Raw genomic sequence first — 20,953 nt, forward strand, 5'->3', positions numbered from 1 at the left:
CTTTTGTTTGGCCTCTCCAAAGTATTTCACATTGTTTCTTGAACTGATATTTATCCCATAAATACCTGGAGCTCACTTGCTTGGGATGTCTTAGGACCCAATGGAGAAAAATGGAGTACGCCAGGCTTCCTCTCGGTAGTTTCTGGAGGGGCAGGTCTTGAGCCCACACTCCAGAGGGCCTTGTCCTATCACTTCCTGAGCGAATCAACATTTGTACGCATGCGCTCCCTGAGGTACTCCTGTAGTTAGCTGTGAGACTCAGGGTGCTTGTGTGAGGCCTTAAGTAGGACAATGAAGGCATGCCCAGGTGATGCTGATGGACGGGGCCTGCTCCTGTTGTTTCTGCCCATGATGAGACATGCCCACTATTCCTATCATGCACTTTCTTCTGCTTGCCTGAATCGTCTTTTACTCCCCTCCCTCCCCAGTATTTATTGTATTGTATTGTATTGTATTGTATTGTATTGTATTGTATTGTATTGTATTGTAAAGGTGATACACAGAGGGGTTACAGTTACATAAGTCAGGTAATGAGCACATTTCTTTTTGAAGTGTTACCCCCGCCCTCATTTTCTTCTGCTGTCTCTCCCCCTTCTTCCCCTCCCCCTGCAAGCTGTAAAGTTCATTTCCAACATTGTCCTATCATTTCCATGAGTCCCCTGCCCCAAATCAGATAAACTTATACACAAAACAAAGGGCACAGAAATCAAAAACAGTGACAACAGGGACTAAACCAAAGGGAAAAAGAGAAATAACTGCAAACAGTACACTAGTAAAACCTCTTGTTTCCATTTCTTGGAGTTCATTTTTTTTTTTTTTTTGTCCAGTCGTGGGGCCTGAACTCTGGGCCTGGGTGCTGTCCCTCAGCGCTTCAGCTCAAGGCTAGCGCTCTACCACTTGAGCCACAGCACCACTTCTGGCTTTTTTTTCTTTTTGCTTATGTGGTGCTGGGGAATCGAACCAAGGGCCTCAGGAATGCAAGGCAAGTGCTCTACCACTGAGCCACCTTCCCAGCCCTTGGAGTTCATTTTGATAAGCATCATTTTATATGGTCATCTGCACATGGCTATTGAGTTATTATGATCCTCGGCTAAGAATAACCTAGGCATATTCTAGTTATTACAAATGAGGGACACCATGCAGCCTATGTTTCATTGGATCTGTCTTCATTTAATATAATTTTTTCCAAGTCTTTCCATTTCCTTACAAATTTCAGTGTCTCTGGAGCTGAGAACTAGCACAAGACCCAAATCAAAAGAAAACTCCTCAACTCCAAGAAGCCTTTTTTGTTTTCTGGTTTTTGTTTGTTCAGTTGGTCGTGGGGCTTGAACTCTGGCCTGGGTGCTGTCCCTGAGCTCTTCAGCTCAAGGCAAGTGCTCTACCACTTGAGCCATAGTGCCACGTCCAGTTTTCTGGTGGTTAATTGGAGATAAGAGTCAGGTGGACACAATGAGATGTACAAGTTGTTATGTCGAAAAATGAACTTTACAACTTTGGGGGGGAAGGATCGGGATGTGGGGGGAGTATGGGAAGGGATAGGAAGGGGAAACAAAGAGGAGGCAACAACGCTTGATAAGAAATGTACTTGTTATCTTGTCCATGTAATTGTAACTCCTCTGTACAGTATTCTCACAATTAAAAAAAAAAAAAGAGTTTCTTGGACTTTCCTTGAACTGTAATTCTCAGATCTCAGCATCCCAAGAAGGTGGGGGTTTTTTTAGTACCCCCTTCCAGAAATGACAGAAAGGTGTTAGCTCTTTAAGAGAAAGAACTACAGGCGACATTTCTTGCTTCCCACGGTATCTAACTGCTGAGATTTTTGAAATGTTGAAGTCTATATTATGACAGCCTGGTTAAAAGGTTAGCATTCTCTAGGGCTGGAAAGGTGGCTCAGTGGTAGAGCGCTTGCCTTGCATGCATGAGGCCCTGGGTTCGATTCCTCAGCATCACATAAGCAGTGAAATAAAAAGCTGGAAGTGGCGCTGTGGCTCCAGTGGTAGAGCGCTAGCCTTGAGCTGAAGAGCTGAGGGACAGTGCCCAGGCCCAGAGTTCAGGCCCCTGGACCAGACCAGAAAAAAAAAAAAGGTTAGCATTCTCCCCACCTCTGGTCCTCAGCTCCACCCAGACTTGAGCTCTAGCCTGCCCTGGAGTTCCCACAGTGCAGCGGGCCACTTCCTCTTTCCTCCCAGGCAGGCACTTTGGCCCTCACTTCCACCCACCCAGACCTGCCTGCCACTGCGATGGGGCAGACGCCACAAGCACCTGCTCCTGGAGAGATATGACCCCTCTAATAAACCTTATGATTATCTTTCTCCTGTGCCTGCCTGCTTCTGCGTGGTCCCCTGGGATGGTCGTGAAGGATTTCTACATAACAGAAAAAAAAATTAAATTGGGAGAGAATTACTTTTCTGACTAGCATTCCAAATAAGAAGAGAATTTAAAGGGGAACTTATTACAATTTAGAGTTTCTTTCCTGATTGTGTGGGTGTAGTAAGTTCAATTGTCTACCCCACTTAGAAACTGTCAGATACATCCAATTTTCTTTGCCAGATTAGAAATATACAACTAGACTCACTATCTCATGCTAAAAAAAAAAAAACCAAACAAAAACAAAAAAACCTCACCTCACCAGTATGAAAAGCTCACCCCAGATTACTCAATAAAGGCATAGCAAAGACACAGAAGTCTCTCAAGCCACTTTATTGTTATTATAAAGGTGATGGACAGGAGGTTAGTTACATAAGTCATGCAAAAAGTTGATATTTTGGGGGGGGCATTGTCACCCTTTCCTTTGCTCTCTCCTAGTTTTCCACTCCTATCCCCATCTATAAGTGGTATAGCTCATTTTCAACATCGTGCCATGTCACCTCTCTACTGCAATGAGAAAATCACATTTAAAAAATCACTGGGTGTGAAATTTCATGTGAAAAGTGACATTTTTCCCCCCAGCTGAGAAATAGAAGAAAACTGCACCTATTTCCAACACCTGTGCTGGCATACTAGCCTCAAACAAGACACCCAGGCACCCCCCCTTTTCTTTGATTAGATTGCATATTGTTAATTCTGTTGGCAACCCTTGGTATCTGCGCGCTGCCAGCTCCAGCAGCCTTTGCCACATTGAACTCATAATTCCAAGAAACTTTCTGTCCATTGAATGCTTTTCTAGTGTGAAATCAGTTCTTAAAACCATTGGTAGTTGTATAGCATTTACTTAATCGAACTAGAAAATTTCAAGATTCCCTTCTACAGGAAACCTAAGAGATGTTTGTATTTCCGTGATTTGACCAGATTCTGTTCTGAGATCAAGTTGTTGCTCATAAGGCAATTCAGCACATGTTGATTCTCCACTAAATGCTCAGTACAGGGTTGGGGAATGGCAGCTGTTCAAGCTGTGTGAACAGCAACAGCTTATGATTCCACTAGGGAAACACAAAGAATCCATAGATGGATTAGGAAACTGCACATGTCATCATACAATGAAATTCTGATGAACCCAATACATACAGTACCTGGCTGTAAGATTTCACCAAATGCCAGGATCTTTTGTTTCTCAGTCTGCAGCGAGACTTCAGACTCAACTGGCTCTGGAGAAGGCCAGTTTGATTAGGCCATCAGCAGGGAGGCTGCTTTGAAAAGGAATGTGGACTCATAAAGCAGGGCTGTCAGTTACCCACAATTTATTCTCCTATAATTCAGTAGTTCCTATGCTCATTTATTCTTTTTTTTGGGGGGGGGGTCCAGTCGTGGGGCCTAAACTCTGGGCCTGGGTGCTGTCCCTCAGCTCTTCAGCTCAAGGCTAGCGCTCTACCACTTGAGCCACAGCACCACTTCCAGCTTTTTTTCTTTTTGCTTATGTGGTGCTGAGGAATCGAACCCAGGGCCTCATGCATGCAAGGCAAGCACTCTACCACTGAGCCACCTTCCCAGTTCCCCCCCATCAAAATGGCAAAAGAGGTAAAGAGACACTGTATTGAGGATTGATGCGGGCGAAGTGCTGAACTGGAGATCTAATAGAACTCAGAACCCATCTCTCTGGAAATAATGAGGAATGATTGAAAGGCAACTCAGTTCCTTTATTCCATGATGTAGAGACAAAGATGTCAACTTACTATACTAAACAAATGTATTAAAAACAAGTGTAGTGATTTTAGAAAAGACCCCAATACTCCTATTACCCTGTCCTTTAAATTTTTAATTCCTGACTCCACTCTAGACTGCAAGGCCCCCCTCTAATTTCTGCAATGTCCTGTAATCTTATTTTTTCCTATGTTGTAACACAGTATTTTCTGTCAGAATGACTTTTTTCATCATTTTTCTCTAATGGAGACATAATGCAAGATAGCTTTTAATTATTGACTTCAGAAAACAGAAAGGAACAGCTGTGGCCTCTCTCCTGTGCTATCTTGGAGCTCTCTCAAATGTAGGAGACAGCCATGCTACCAGAGCAAGCAAATTTACAACCTGCATGTTGTGCTATGCTTAAAATGCCAGGAGTAGTAACAAACCCAAATGAATACTTTTTAAAATACAAAATGTGTGCTTCTATAAAATACATTTCATTCTCTTTCGACCCAATTTATTTAGCAGGGTCCTTTGCAAACATGTACACACCTATGTTTCTTAAGTTACATTTAATTTTTTACTCCCATCTTCCATGACTAAGAAATTTTTTCTCTAAAATTATTTTCCTAGAAAGTTGTTGTAAGACAGTTAAATAATGTAGTTAAATTTTTTTTTTAAGTTTCATTTAGAAAATGCCTAACCCTAATATGGCAGAGATTGAGAGCATCACAATTCCTGAGACCATTCTAGGAAAAAAAAAGTTGGGTATGGTATCACCACTTGCCTGTCATCTGAGCTACATGTGAGGCTAAGATGGGGAACATCATGGTTCTAGGCCAGCTTAGGCAAAAAAAAGTTCGTGAGACCTTGTCTCCACAGGAAATCTGGGCCTGTTGGCACATGTCTGTCATTCCAATGATGTCAGAAAGTGTATGTTGAAGGATCAATGATCCTGCACAGCCTGGGCAAAAATGATACTCTATACCAAAAATAGCATGGGGGGAAAAGGCTGTACGCAGGCGAAAGCAGTCGAGTACCTACTTAACAAGTGAAAAGTCCAGAGTTTGAAACCCAGTACTGCCAAAAATAAAGTCTATGTCATGCAAAGGAAAGTGTTCAAATTGGACTCATTTTTTTTCAATTGGCAATTTAAATATTTTGAGTTATTCTCATCTTTTGTCTCAGTAACCTCTGATCCCCAACCATTATGCATTCTTTCTGCAAGATTTCAAGTAGTATCTCCTTATTTTAATGGCAGTCACCACACAGTTTCAAAATTCTTGTATTCTGAATTGGATCTTTGCCTGTTACTTCCATGTTAGCTGGATAATCTCCCACTTCTACTCAGATCATTGTCTACCATGACACCCTGTTCATTCCCAAGTGAATTTTTGATGGTTTGCAATCTGAAGTTTAAGTCTCAGCAACAAAGGTTCGGAGTTCCTGATTTTCAACAGGACAAAGTTCCAAGAAAGGAGAGAACAGTTGGTAATCAAGCAGGGGGCAAAATTCCTTAGAATAATAATGTCCAAGGCAAGTACTTTTAAAATGAAGTCATGTCAATAAATGAATGAGATGATATTCTGAGGAAATAATACCTCCAGATTGACCAGTGATGGCAACATGGTGGTTAGAACTGACCAAGACCAAGCACTTTAGGGGAAGTGGTCCCTCTTGATGAAAGATTCCTTGAAGACATCTCCATGGAGAATGACTTGAGAAAGAGGAGATTCTGACTTTGAAAAACATTCATAGGGATTTTGCTGAATGAAGAAATGGTTCTGGAAAGAGATGAGAGGTCCCGAGAATGTTTTTGTTTGTTTTCTAGGACTGCAAATAGTTCCTCATGGTTGAATCTAAGGATATAATCCAGTAAAGAACAGGTAAGCAACTTATGTTGTATGAGAAGTAGAGGAGTAAATCCAAGAAAGGAAGCAGTACGTGTTTGTGAGTGGCAGAAAAGGGGTTTAAAATGATACTTGGTTGGACTAAGACTTTAATACCTGGAAATACAGGTCACGTCTTCAATGAGAATGCCTGGAGAATGTAGAATCTCTGAGAGACACAATCAATGCATGGAGGAAAGTGCTCACAGGCTGAGTCTAACTGGTACTGGTAAAAACAAATAAAATACCTAGAATTTGCACCCTGCTGAGCCGGGCTCATTAAAGCTATTTCATTATCTTTTAACTCCCAATTCTTGGTACAAATGATGGTGATCACCTGTATAATAGTGAGATGAGCCGGAAACTCCAAAGGAAAAACAATTAGCAAGACTGGTGATGCAGTGATCATGTGTGTGTATTTATTTGGCCAAACCCATCTAGCAAAAAGCACCAAAAGAGACAAAACAATGTGATGTTATGTAGCCAAGCAGTTTCTTGCAAAGATATCTAGAGAAAGAAGGCAGGAGGGGAAAGAGATATAATTTAGGAGAATAAGAAAAGAAGAAGAAACCAAAGGTGAATAATAGAGATTATTAATGAGACTGATACTTTGTCTCCTTCAGGCTAAGTGGGATGTCCTGAACTATCCCTTCCTCTGAGTTATTACTGTTCTTTATCTACTTCACCTTACAATCCTTTCCACTGTTCTCTGTACCATTTGTCAGCTTGCTGATTTTCTCCACCACACTCCTGAGTGCTTCTGTGTAGCTTTGTTTATTTTATCTTTGTTTCCAGAATCTGGCTTAATTCTACTCATACATTAAGTGGTCCGAAATGTTTATTTTAGAAAATGAACAATTACCTTTCGGTATCTGGCTAGTGACATTATAAGGAAGAAATTATATTGTTGATATGTCATTAAGTTTATTGACATTGATGTAATGTAAACCTCTATTTATTAGTTGTTTTGGGGTTCTATAAAACACAGAGACAATAGTACTATACCTTTTCCCTTCCTGCAGCTCAACCCATAGGAGAGGCAGCTAAGAACTGATAAGGTCTCTTTCTCTGTGAAAACTGCTTTACCAAAGGATAAAGATGCAGAAATACCAGCAGAGATGCACACACAAAGACTTCACACACTGCAACTTATCTCCAGTCATGAGAACAGGTGCCTTACAGCAAAGCCTTATCTGATGATCAAGGAAATCTCCAGATTTTTAAAAAACGTTTTCTTTAGAGAAATGCTTCTACTTTTACTTCCTCCTCTTCACATTCCTGTCTATTTTACAGAAATTATCTTTGTTATTGGCATTTTACCCTTTAAAATCAAAGCTATTTTTTCCCCCAAAGGATATGGGTGATTTAATCAGAGACCTAATTTGTAAGCTCTTTTCTACAAGTTTGGATGCCTTTGAGTCTGAACTGAGACACCTGGGTGAGGCCAGGATGCTTATGTTTCCTAGCTCCATGTTTTCATTGAGTACCAGTCTGTGTGGCCTCTATAATTCTCAGTCCATCTCCCCTTCCTCTTCATGATCACGCTTGAAAAGCTCTACATACAAGCTCTGTTGCTTACCTGCCCACTGCTCAGAACTTTAAATAGTAACATGCTGACAAATTAAAACATATGGAAAACTTTGAGAAAATTATATTAGGTCTAGCAGTAATATATAGCTGTTAATAGAAGAATCATCTTTTGTATTCAAATTTCTCCTCGGTAGTTGAAGAGATTTAACTTAAATAATCTTTGTTGAAATCTTACATTGTGTGTTTTTTTTCTCTCTCCTATCCTTAGGGTCTGCCTAGAGTTTAAACTATAGATACAACAATTCTGGCTATCTATGCTTTCATTTAACCAAATTTTTTCCTCTTCATAAAAATCAGATTTTTTTTTGTATAAACATGATAACCAAATGCTAGAGGAAATTAAATTATATTTAACATCATGGCCTTTCTGAACTAAGAAGAATTTCATTAATATTAAAAAAACAAAAAAAATATTAAAAAAAAACAAGCCGGGCCCTGGTGGCTCACACCTATAATCCTAGGCTGAAAATCACTGTTTGAAGTCAGCCTGGGTGGGAAAGTCTGTGAGACTTATCTCCAATTAACCATCAGAAAACCTGAAGTGGCTCTATGGTTCAAAGTGGTAGAGCACTAGCCTTGAGCAAAAGAGCTCAAGCATACACCCAGGCACCATTACCAACAACAACAACAAAAAATAACAACAACAAAAGAACCCAAAGAAGCTATATTTGGTGCCCACTTGATTTCTTTAAGTTTTAAGATTCTGTGACTGTTTCTATCTTTCACCAGAGAGAGACACTGATTGTATATGAAAGTGGCAAACAGCCCTAGGGTCAGGGTTGAGTAATTTGTTAAAATATCTTACAATTTATCCGTGTCAATGCTGATACCTGAGTTCAGTTTCCCTAAAATATACTCTTTATGACATACCACTGGGATATTTTCATTCCATTATTTTCCTATTTGCTCTGGACCTTGTAAACAATAACATGCTCTTTTTTTCTAAAAGTGAATTCTTTATATATACACATCTGAAACTGATACCTTTTTGCTACAAACAACACAAATATCAATGTTGTTGACAACAAATGTAACCAATTTAATTATTATGTATTATACAAAGCTGTATTAAATCTTTGAACCCCATTTCCTGTAGTTATATCTTATTTGATGGTTGAATACATCCATATTTTATGATGTGACTTTTTCCCTTTTAAACAGACTATCTATTTATTTTCTATTATATTAGATCTCAGGATTAGAGTAATTTATATAGTTTTACTTCTGCTTGGATAAGTTAAAACTTGTATTCAAATGCTCTGCCAATAATATATTTCTTCAAAAAATATTGTTTCATGGAGATAATCTATAATTTTGCAGCCTCCCAAGACTTGTATACTTTTTGTAGGTCATTAATATGAGTCTTAAAATAACAATGGGATATAATAAACTAAGTCTAACAGAAAAGGAATCATTAGAGCATACAAATCCAGTTATCTTTAAAAAAACTAAAATTTCATAAGTAGAAGAAAACTTTGAATAATTATAAGAATGAGTTCCAGTAAGAACATGACTGATTTTAAGTCCTCAGACCAGAAATGAGGCATGTGCCAATGCCTGTAATCCTAGCTCTTCAGAAGGTAGAGATCTGAAGGAATACAGTACATTCTAGGAAAAAGTTAGTGATATCTACATCTCAATAAAGAAGCCAGGCATGGCAGTGGGCACTATAGTCACAGTAGAAAGAAATAGGTAGGAAGCTTACAGTCCAAGGCCCCAGATAAAACCAGGAAACTCTATCCTAAAAACTATCTAAAGCAAAAAAGGAGAATGCCCCTCCTAATAAGCACAAGGCCCTGAGTTCAAATCCAAGTAACACAAAAACAACCAAACAAAAGAAGAGAAAACATTCTGTATGTTCCAGTAATCCTACTTAAGACGTTAGCATTGATAGATTTAATGTTCTGTCCATCTCTGGTTTTAAATAATTATTACTGTGGTATACACATGTGACCTCAAACATCTTAAAGTCGTTTGCTATATCCATAATTTTATTGATAATTGTATTTGTTCTCTTTTATCATAAGGGAAATGAGGGACAAATAGCTTGGAGGGAGTCCAGTAATTGTACAGCTAGAACAGTTAATCTCAAACGCTTAAAATCTCAAAGCTTCAAAGGCAAAAGTGTGTGTGTGTGTGTGTGTGTGTGTGTGTGTGTGTGTGTGTGTGTGTGTGTGTTGTTCCTTTTCAATACCATACTGCCAGGAGGGAGAAATAATAAATTCCGGAGATAGATTCTCCTACAAGCAACAATTCTCTAAAGGACTTTTCAATAAATTGGTTATTTCCACAGGTTTCCTCAGAAAATGTCTGTGAACTTACAAGTTTTTAATTTATGTAGAAGTGACCTTACTTGGCCTCTCTAGGCTTCGTGTTTCTCACTTAGTCAATTTTGAGGTGACTAGAATTTATTGGGAGGATGGGATGCACTAAGGAATGTAAAGAGCTCAACACATTTAACTTCTAGTAAAATATTAACCCAAGGTACCAGCTATTATTCAGATTGGCCTTTGAGATTTTTCTTAAATGTTCTTTCAAAAATCAATTGATTTAAATTGGAAGAATTTCCTTCAGTACCAATCTTAGACTAACATTTAACTAAGATAATAACATAGTTTACTATATTACCTTGCAGGCGAGAGAGGGTGGTCCTGGGTCTTGAACTTAGGGCCTAGTGGTGGCTAAGCAGGTACTTTGTATTTGAACCACACTCCTTTTTTGCTGTTTAGTTATTTTTACGTAGGATCTTGTTTTGTTGTTGTTGTTGTTTGCCCAGGGTCCCCTCCGACCCTGACTCTCCTATCACTTTTGGAGTAGCTATGATATACTTCTGAGTAGCTGGGATTGTGGGAATGAGCCACCAAGTGGGGCGTGAATGGATTCTTTGGAATGATAATATGAGTCTACAGGATTTCATTGTGTGTTCTTGTCTCCAGGAAGTCAAAAGCAACTCAGCCTGAGCAGCTTTGTGCCTCACAGGGCTTGGCTGTCATTTTGGATTTTGCCACCCTCATTATTATCAGCTTTAGTCTATAGTATCTAATATTTCCTTCTCCCTAAATGTGTACCTTCTGAAAACAGAAGGGCAGGCGAGACACATTGATCTATTGGCGTTGTGGAGAGCACCAGATGAATTAAAGCCATGACCACTGCTGGAATCCAACTGTTGAGATAATGTTCATTGTTCAGTGACTGGAAAGAAAACTATTTTGTGACATATGGGCAGATGGCTGTATAGGAACACAACCTTTCAATAATGAGTTATTGTTTACCATCATCATTTAATATCTCTTCAGGACCATTATCCTGAGGAGGGTATGAGGTTAAAATGAAGAAGCTATATGTCACACGTGTATATTTCTTGTGCCTGTTTGCATTTGTGTTCACTTTCATAATTGTGTGTTTGTGTGTGGAAGAGGGAGAGAGGGAGGGGTAAGGGAGAGAGAAAGATGGAGGAAGAGAATGAGGGAGGGAGAGAGAAAGAAAGAGAGGGGGAGGGAAAGACACTAGCTAAAATTTATGTGGAAAGAGTCTCACTACTCAGGGATAAGAATGAAGCTATAGACTGAGCTATCAATATGTTTTATCTCCCTAGACAAAATAATTCATCATGATGTGTACTTGTGCCTAAATCCAGAACAAAAAAATCTAACCCTCATATTTCTATTAAAACTATTGGGGAATGATGCAAAGCTCTCTTTCCATTGAAGTGTCTTAAACTATTAAGACAGGAGTTGTAGATGCTAGAAGGGAATGCACCTGGAAATCCAGCCAACAAAGGAATATGAGAGTAAAGGAAGAATAAAGATCCTAGTTTGTCAGCAATTAGATCATATTACCCCCCGAGTTGCCTACATTAATACACTTCCTTCTTTTCAAAAGCAGGTTCAAATTCAGTTTCTATCATTTGCAATCCAAAGAGACCAACTACTATGAAAGACATTTGTGGAATAGAGGTGTTGCAAGTGGACAGAACAAAAATACTATAATGTTTGCAGATGAGCCCAAGATCCCTGAGTTGAGAAGATCTATGGCCTTGTTTACTAATCCAACATGTTCTAAGAATATAAGCCAATAAAAATTTTGTGCTTAATAAATAAGGATTTAATATTGCTACCCCATAATTCCCAGAGCACTCTCTCCAATCTTTGTCAACAAAAGTTGGGCTGTTATTTTTTTTTTATCATGTATCCCTTCGATGAGAAGAATATTCTACATTTGGCCACTGAGTATACTGAAGACAGAAATTATTGTATGTTCACCATCCAGTAATTTTATCATGATTTATCCTTTTCCTCTCATTTTTCTATACTTTCTGATTGGGGGATTGTTGAGTAGGGATTCATTGTATGACATGAAAAATCCATGATCAAAATTTAATCACATTCCTATGAGATAAGGACCCACAAGTAGATTTTAGAAGATGAATGTGAATTTGTGCTGTCTTATCTTGGCAGTTGCTTAAGGCTACTTTTGTGTCTATGCTTTAGGTTTTATCTGATGATTTGGAGGAATTTTCACCATCTAGCTTTTGGGAAGAATGCTGATGATTTCACAGCCATGGTATAGAGAGTTTATTCAATTTTGCTTACCAGATATCCATGATTCCCTTTTGAGTAACCATACTTTCATGCCTCAGTTTTCTGTCTAGAAATTCCTTATCTGACTTGTGTGGAACCAAACTGCCTGTTTTTCAGATGTGGCTAAAGGACCATTATCTTAGCCATTACCTTCAGTGATAGGAATGCGACTCATTTCTGGGGCTTCTAGACTTGCACCTCTGTAACCTATGAAAAAGCAAGGTTGGGCTCTCAGAAGCAATCTTGTCATGACATAGAGCCTGAGTAAGAAGAAAGCAAAATCTGAAGAATGCAGATTAATGAAAGAGAAAAAGACATGATCTCAGCATGAGCACATGGTTACACATGCATTTGTACTCATCACTGAATTTTAATTATAGAAACCAATGCATTCTGAAATACTCAGTTCCTTGAGACTGTAGGATTCAATACTGCTTGTTTCTTCACTGCCTACAAGAAAAGATACAAATCAGCAGCTAGCAAGACAGTTTTATTGAAGCGTAGGAGCACAGAGGGATGGCCACTTCCCTTGGTTATATTGATTTGGTGAGAAGTAAATGCTAAGACCCATCTACCCTCACGGGGAGGAAATTACAGAGAGTTGTGAGCAACAGCAGGTAAGAATCACAGAAGCCATATTAAAGCCCTTTCACCACATACAAGGAAAAATCAATGGTCTAACATTTTCGGGGGGGGGGGAATTATTATAACAAACAGTAGATTGAAATTCAGCCTCATAAAAGCTTGGTGCTAATGGTCTACACATGCAATTCTACCTACTCAGGAGGCTGAGATCTGAAGATTGTGGTTTGAAGCCAGACTGGGGAAGAAAGTCCATGAGACTCTTATCTCCAATTAATCACCAGTAAGCCAGAAGTAGAGTTGTGGCTCAAATGGTAAAGCACAAGCCTTGAATGAAAAAGCTCAGGAACAGTGCCTAGGCCATGAGTTTCATTCCTAGGACTGGCAAACTCATAGGCATGCACATACACAGACAAATGCAAGTGCACACACACACACACACACACACACACACACACACACACACAAATACCTACTGTGAAGTGAATAAGGACAAGAATATAAATGAACTTACCCCTCTTTTGAAGTATGGGAACATTCTGTTCCTTATGTCTGGCAGACATTAATGAGACTTTTAAATTTTATGGTGAAAAGAATAGTAAGAATAATTCAGTGTTACTGAAAGAGAAGACTTTGGTTTGCAAATGATACTCTGGAGATGACAAAAATGTCCTGGGGGAAAGAGAATGGGCTGGCACAGTTGGTGTTTGGAGGTTAGTGTTATGTCTTGATGAGGTGGTATTCGTATGTAAGAAGAGATGGTTCCAACATTAAGGAAAACAAAAATACTAATCTAGTCTTTTCTGCTGTCACACATTATTTTGTTTAGAGGTGTCAAACATATTATTCCTATATAGCATTGTTTCAGAAAATTATTAAGGATTACCATGCTGTTGTACATATTTATGCTATAGATAATTCAGAGTTTTGCCAAAAGGAAGGAGATGTATTCAGAGGGGAGGGGCAAGGGAATAAGGGAGTGAGGAAGAGAGAGAGGGAGGGAAGGAGAGAGGGAGGAAGAAGAAAGAAAGGAAAAATGAGAAATGGATTACCACACTGTTGTACATATTTATGCTATAGATAATTCTGAGTTTTGTCAAAAGGAAGGAGATGTATTCAGGGCGGGGGGGGGCAAGGGAATAAGGGAATGAGGAAGAGAGAGAGGGAGGGAGGAAGGAGGAAGGAAGGAAGGAAAAATGAGAATTGGATGGGGAGGGGAAGGAAAAGAGAAAGAAAGTATGCCTAGAATTTAATTATATCTATATCTCCATTGAAAATATATTCATTTCATTTTCTGTCATTTCTTCTCTCTTAGTAAAGTGTTGTGTAGAAAAAGTTTTGCTAAAATATGTGCTTTAAAATGAAATGTAAAAATGATCTGAGATTGGATATGACTTGTTGATTTTGTGTTCTCTCCCCTGTAGTTTTGATGATAAAACATTGCTTGATTTCTTTCCCTGACAGCTCTGTTATTAGTTGGTGCTTGTAAGAGAAATTTAGACTGAAAATTGTTTGATGTTGGCAAATTAAGGAAGCACTCTTAGAAGTAGGGTCTAATGAAAGGGCTTGGCTCTGGGACTGTAAACCAGTTTTCAGTTTAGAGCTTCTTCAGAGTTCGTGCAATTTTAAACAAATGGTTTAATATTTCTGAATTCCAATTTAATACCTATTAAATGGAGATTCACAATACTTATCTGATAGTTTGAGGTCAACTACACAGTCATATAAGCTTATTGCACATAAGTATCAATAATAGATTGGGGGATTTTGTTGTTGTTTGCTTGTTATGGCCATTGTCCAAATGGCTATTTTATAATAGCCCTATTTCAACTAAATAGTACTGTGCCTGGTAATAACAGATTGTGGATAGAATAAAATGTGCTTCCTCTGCAACTGGAAAAGCACTAGATACAGCTCTGAGGAGATCATATGTAGTATTCCACTGACTCTTCAAGTCATCCCATTATTATGATTGTGTCACAGACAAAGAAACTGCATGGCATTGAGAGTTTTAGCAACTGGTATCCACGTGGCAGAGCCAGTTTAATTGCTTCTCTTTGTTCAAACTTGGTATCTCTACAATTTAGGTTTTATGTTTTTTGAAAATATATATAATGGTTATAACAGCATAGCACAGTGCTGCTGATACATAAAAGTCTCATTATGCCAGGTGCCAGTGGTTCATACCTTAATCCTAGCTATTCAGGAGGCTGAAATCTAAGGATCATGGATTGAAGAAAAGCAGAAAAGTCCACATGAGACTCTTATCTCCAATTAACCACTCAAGAACCAGAAGAGCTGTGGCTCAAAATGGAAGAGAGCTAGCTTTGACCAAAAGAGCTCAGGTGCAGTGCCCAGGCCCTGAGTTCAAGCCCCGTAACTGAAAACAGAACAAACAAACAAAAAAACCCCAAAACTTCTCATTAAAGGCTGCTATGGGTTAGGATGTGGCTCCATTTTTAATGTATTATGTGATCTTGGACAACTTTGGCATACATGTGTGAAGTCAGTTCCTCATAGGTAAAATGAGGCTACTAATGGCTACCACATGGTCAAACTGGGGGATATCTATAGCATCTAGAGTCATCGTTCTTAAGTGTAGTGCCACTGAAAATGTATAGCTCAATTTCCCTAGTTCAGGAAACTTAAGAATTGCTTGACCTTGTGAATAGATTTTATATTGAATAGATGATATATGAGTATGATTTTTAAGTGAACAAATATTATGTTGTAGTATTTAAAATATAATTTTCCAAATAGAAACTTTATGGGTTATTTATTTATTGCTGCTGTTACTTTTGTGTCAGTTCTAGGGCTTGAACTCAGGACCTTGGTGCTGGCCCTGAGATTTTTTTGCTCAAGGATAGTGCTCTACCACTTGAACCACAGCTCCACTCCTGGCTTTTTGGTGATTAATTGGAAAAAAGAGTGTGATGGACTTTCCTGCCCAGGGTGGTTTCAAACCATGATCCTCAGATCTCGTCCTCCTGAGTAGCTAGGCACCACTGACACCTGGATAGATTTTAAGTTTTTATAATATACTTTCAATAAATTTAAATCCATATGAAATAAAAAAACCAAAAATAATAGTAATATAATTTTTGGTTCCAAGTTCTTTCCCTGAATTATTACTCATTATCATAATACTTAGATTTTCTAGTCCTTCAATGATACACGTTTATTTGTTTATAAGAAGTATTTTGTGGAAAACCAAGGATTTTGGAAAAATGTTTTCTTTTTATTCTAATTTATAATCACTTATCAATGTGTCACCAAAGAGGCAATAAAAGGAGAACAACGCATGTAGACATAAAAGCACTTGTTCTGAAATTCAGTTCACTTAAAATGAATTTATCTAGAGTGAAGGATAACATACTGAACCCAAAAGAGACAGAGATTAAAAAACAGATTCTTTGGTCTCAAAAGCTCACAATATTTTTTTTTGTCGGTCGTGGGGCTTGAACTCTGGGCCTGGACACTGTCCTCAGCTCTTCAGCTCAAGGTGAGTGCTCTACCACTGGAGCCAGAGCACCACTTATGGCTTTTTCTGCTTATGTGGTGCTGAGGAATCAAACCCAGGACCTCATGCTTGAAAGGCAAGCACTCTACCCCTGAGCCACCTTCCCAGCCCAAGCTCACAATATTAAAAGGAAATTAATACATGAAAATACACCTTACTTTCCTGTTCTAGTATACCCACCGGACGTCTTGCAGGATTAAAAGCTTCCATGTACAATTTTTTTCCATTTTCTTTTTCAGTAACCTACCTTGTCTCCCATACTTCATGCTCACTATTCAGAGAAAGGAAATGCCCCACCAGCACAATCCTTCAGGAAGACAGCTAAGAAGCAAGCACCAGGCAAATCGGGGGTTGCTGGATGCTCAATCATGTGAGTGGTGGGGTGTGGGGGTGGTGAGGGGTGGGGGGGGGCAGAAGGGAGGGAGGATGTTGACATGACTAGAATTCCAGAACTATTAGAACACAAATCAAGCAGAACAATCACTAAAGGAAGAAATCTGATTAAATATATTTTACAAACTATATTTTTGTACAAAACTACACATCAACCAAACTCAAGAAATAATTTCCAAAAATGAAGCCTATTTATGTTCACATTGCTGCCATAAATCCCAAACACTTCATGGCAGTTAATGGAATAATTTCTACATCTGTAAACCTTTGGAAGTAAAAAAAAAAAAAGTAGATGGGTCAGGCATAGAAGACATAGATGTAGATATTTCTGTCCCCAGAGGGAGGAAACAGGAGGAAATAATGAGTCAAGGAATCCCTAACAGTTTTGAAATCCAGCCAGCCAGATTCCATTTAGTAAACAGGCACAGGAATGCTTCTGAATGCAGTGGTTCTTATACTATGCCATTCTAATCTCTTCTATAGTTACATCTTCCTCTACCTCTCCTTCTGCACCTCTCTTCTGCTTATAATTGTCATTAGGAGTGCATTGACACTTCCTGCATAATTCAGGATGATGCCTTATCTCTAGATTCCTACCTTATTCAAAACTTCCTTTTGACAAATATAGTGACATATTCACAGGCACCAGAAATTCAGGCATAGATGGGTTAATACCTGAAAGTACTCCCTAGAGTCAAAACTAATATTAATGTAAAAAAAAGAGTGAGAAATAAAAAATTGTGGTTTCAATAGTGTAAACTGTAGTCCATTCTCTCTTCCTGGTGGAAATTTAGCTTGGACATATACCTGCTCAACTGATTCCATTTCCTAGCTCCCCTAGCAACTTAGTGTGGTTATGTGAGGGCTTTGTCCTGCCTGATGTAAGAAGCAGCAACTACATACCCTCTGGGTATCTCTAACTTAAAGACAAGCCATCTACCCTGATTTCCTTTCTTACTCCTATTTCTTATCCATAGGTGTGCTCACCGGTCAGTTCTGACCATGAGACAGGCAATATCCTAAGGTAGAAGTTGGCAAAAATTTCTAGAATTGTTCAGATAATATATCTATTTTGGCTCTGTGACCTATTGGGTCTCTATCTCAACTGCTCTACTCTTGAGCTGTTTAACAAAGGCAGTCATAGAAATACAGTAACAGAAGTGAGCAGAGCTGTCTTGTAATATAATTTTATTTATCACAACACATGGCAAGCCACATTTGATGGTCGTTTTCTCAAATCTGCTCTAGGGGCAGGAAAAGATCTGGGTTTTACATCAAGTCTCCAATAATCTAGATTATTGACTTCACAGACAATTTCATGAGAAAGATACAAATAACTATTTTCTTTAAACCACTGGGTAACCCTTAAATATGTATTTTAATGTTTTTGTTTATTTCATGCATGTGTTTCTAATGCATTTATAAGATTATTTCTTTGTTGCTTTGTATGTCCCTCCCCCACAGTGTAACCCCCGCTTTCACTATATTTGATGTCAGTATAACATGTGGAGGAGATGGGGACAAACAAGTCGTTTAAGGATTCAGGGGGACCTGTTGCAACAATGAGAAGTACAAAATGTCATGTCAAAACCAGCTTTACAATTTCGGTGTGGGGGGGGAGGGGGGTATAATTGGGTGGGGGGAGGGGGGTAAAATTGGGTGGGGGGAGGGGGGAGGCGGGGAAGGGAAGTGAAGGGTAAACAAAGGAGGAGGCTGCAATGCTTGGTAAGAAATGTATGCATTATCCTGCCCATGTAATTGTAACCCCTCTGTACAGTATGTTCTCAAATAAAATAAAATACAATTAAAAAAAAAAAAAACCACTGGGTATTTTGGAACTTTGCCATAGTGACTTTGAAATTTTGCCACAATGGCTTAATATTTATTCTTTTTTTGGGGGGGGGTCTGGTTGTGGGGCTTGAACTCTGGGCCTGGGCGCTGTCCCTCAGCTCTTCAGCTCAAGGCTAGCACTCTACCACTTGAGCCACAGCGCCACTTCCAGCTTTTTTCCTTTTGCTTATGTGGTGCTGAGGAATTGAACCCAGGGCCTCATGCATGCAAGGCAAGCACTCTACCACTGAGCCACCTTCCCAGCCCCAAATATTTATTCTTATATTTACCTAGACATACACATTTAGTCAAGAAAAGTATTGAACTCTGAAGTCAAGAATTAATGTTGTGAATGAAGAAATACTGTTACAAATAACTAAGGAAAAAAATCAAATAATCTAATGGAAATGTAGGCAAAGGACAATGACAGGAAATCAAAGAGGAAACATGAGTGAATTCAAATAATGATAAGATAGAAACAAAGTTGAATAAAGGTTTTATTAAGTGAAGTTGTTCAACAACTGAAATAAAAGCAACACCAGGATGTAGGTTTTCACTTATGAAACCAGCAAGAAAAAATGACTTTTATGGAGTGCATGAAAAAAACTTACACCACAGAGGCACAAACTGTTAAAAAAAATCTAAGAAATATCTGACAGTAGATATTAAAACCATGCATTTTGTCTAAGCAATAAAATTTCTCAGAAGTGTATTCCAAGATGACTGTAAATACACCTATTATGCAGTATACATAATTGCTTCATCTTATAAAACAGAAGAAATCCCTTTGTAGCTATGCAGAAGTTCAATAAAATAGCACTGAATAAAAATAAAGATTTTTAAACAAGATGGAAACATATTCTTGACATACTAAATGACAGTTATAAAATATATCCCCCAGAATCATAATCTTATTAAATAAAGCATGCACACGCACCCAAAAGGACAGCAGGGATTGCTATTAAGAGAGGACAGCAGGATAAGAAATGATTTTCATTTACTTCAACAGCTTTGCCATAATGTCAAATATCTCATTGTATTTTGAATTATCTTGAATATCTGAAAATAAAATGTGAATCATTTATATTTTAAATGAATTTAAAACTAAAAACATTTGCAACTATCTAATTTATTTAACAGATATCTGTCATGTATCTAGTATTACTAGCTCATAACCATATAGTCCCAATACTCAGGAGGATAAAGTAGGATAATTCCAAGTTCAAGCTTTACCTGGGCTATATAATGAGACTTTTCTCAAAAGGAAGGAAGGAATAAAGGAAAGAAGGAAGGAAGGAAGGAAGGAAGGAAGGAAGGAAGGAAGGAAGGAAGGAAAGAAGGAAGGAAGGAAGGAAGGAAGGGACAGAGGGAGGGAGGGAGGAAGGGAAGGAGGGAGGAAGAGAGGAGGAAGGGAGGGAGGAACAAAGGAGGGAGGGAAGGAGGGAAAGGAAAGGAAAGAGAGGGAAGGAGGGATATAGACACTAAACAAAGAAATAAGTAAATCAAGAGAAGAGATAAGAATTGCTGTGAAGAAAATGAGCAATTTTTTTTAAAGTGTGTGCACATGTTTTAGTAGGCAGAAAGCAAGCTTCTGTATGAATTTTACAAAGAAGAGAAAATTTGCTATCTCCTTCTGGAGACTGAGTGCTGACTATCAAAAGAACTAAAAGATCCAAGACTAAATATCAGGATTTGATTCAATGAGGAGACTTTCACAATCATTAAGCAGTAATGGGAGAACAAAGGTGATATAAGGCAGGGAGTTGAGAGTTAAGACCATGATGTGAGCTCTGAGTACTGCTCCTTCAAATGCAAGGATGCTCATGAGCAAGTATAATCTCCATCAGATAATTTTCAACACCTAAGTACACAAACTAAATAATATTTCACTAAAATTCAAAGAGTTGCTTTCCCTAATTACAAGAAATAATACTACACAGTTCAATTCATATAAAAACTTAACAATTACACCTCAAAAGCTTGGTGCTATCTTTCAGTTTGAACCATATAAAGGACTGGAAAAATGTGATCCTTTCAAAGCTGGAGATTTATTCTCATTTGTCAAGCAATTGATTGTTTTCTAGGGATATATCTTCTTTAGAAAAATCTAGCATTTACAATCTTTTACATAATTATAACATAGCAGAATTCAGGGCTTGCTAATTTTCCTTTTAACCAGAGTACAAATTTGTAAACCATAGGTTCTGGTTTTAAATGCTGTGCCCAGTAGGAAATTTGGAATGATTGTTTTTGCAGTCTGGATACTTTCTAAGAGTCTTAAGATGACAACTGAACATCTCTGACAAAGCACTTTAAAAGTGTGTGTGGTGGTGGGGGTGGGGGTAGTTGTTCCACAGACACCTGTTGTATTTGCTTCTTTATTTGGAGATTCTGTTAGAAAGAATGTCTGGAATCCTGAATCACCTCTATATCACATTTTGGTCCAATGAGAAAATAAAGAGTGAAAATACTAAAAGTCTAATAGCAACTTTTATGGAATCATATGATCA

Source organism: Dipodomys merriami, unplaced genomic scaffold (assembly GCF_024711535.1).
Source record: "Dipodomys merriami isolate MVZ:Mamm:240054 unplaced genomic scaffold, mDipMer1.0.p SCAF_9, whole genome shotgun sequence".
NCBI classification, from domain to species: domain Eukaryota; kingdom Metazoa; phylum Chordata; class Mammalia; order Rodentia; family Heteromyidae; genus Dipodomys; species Dipodomys merriami.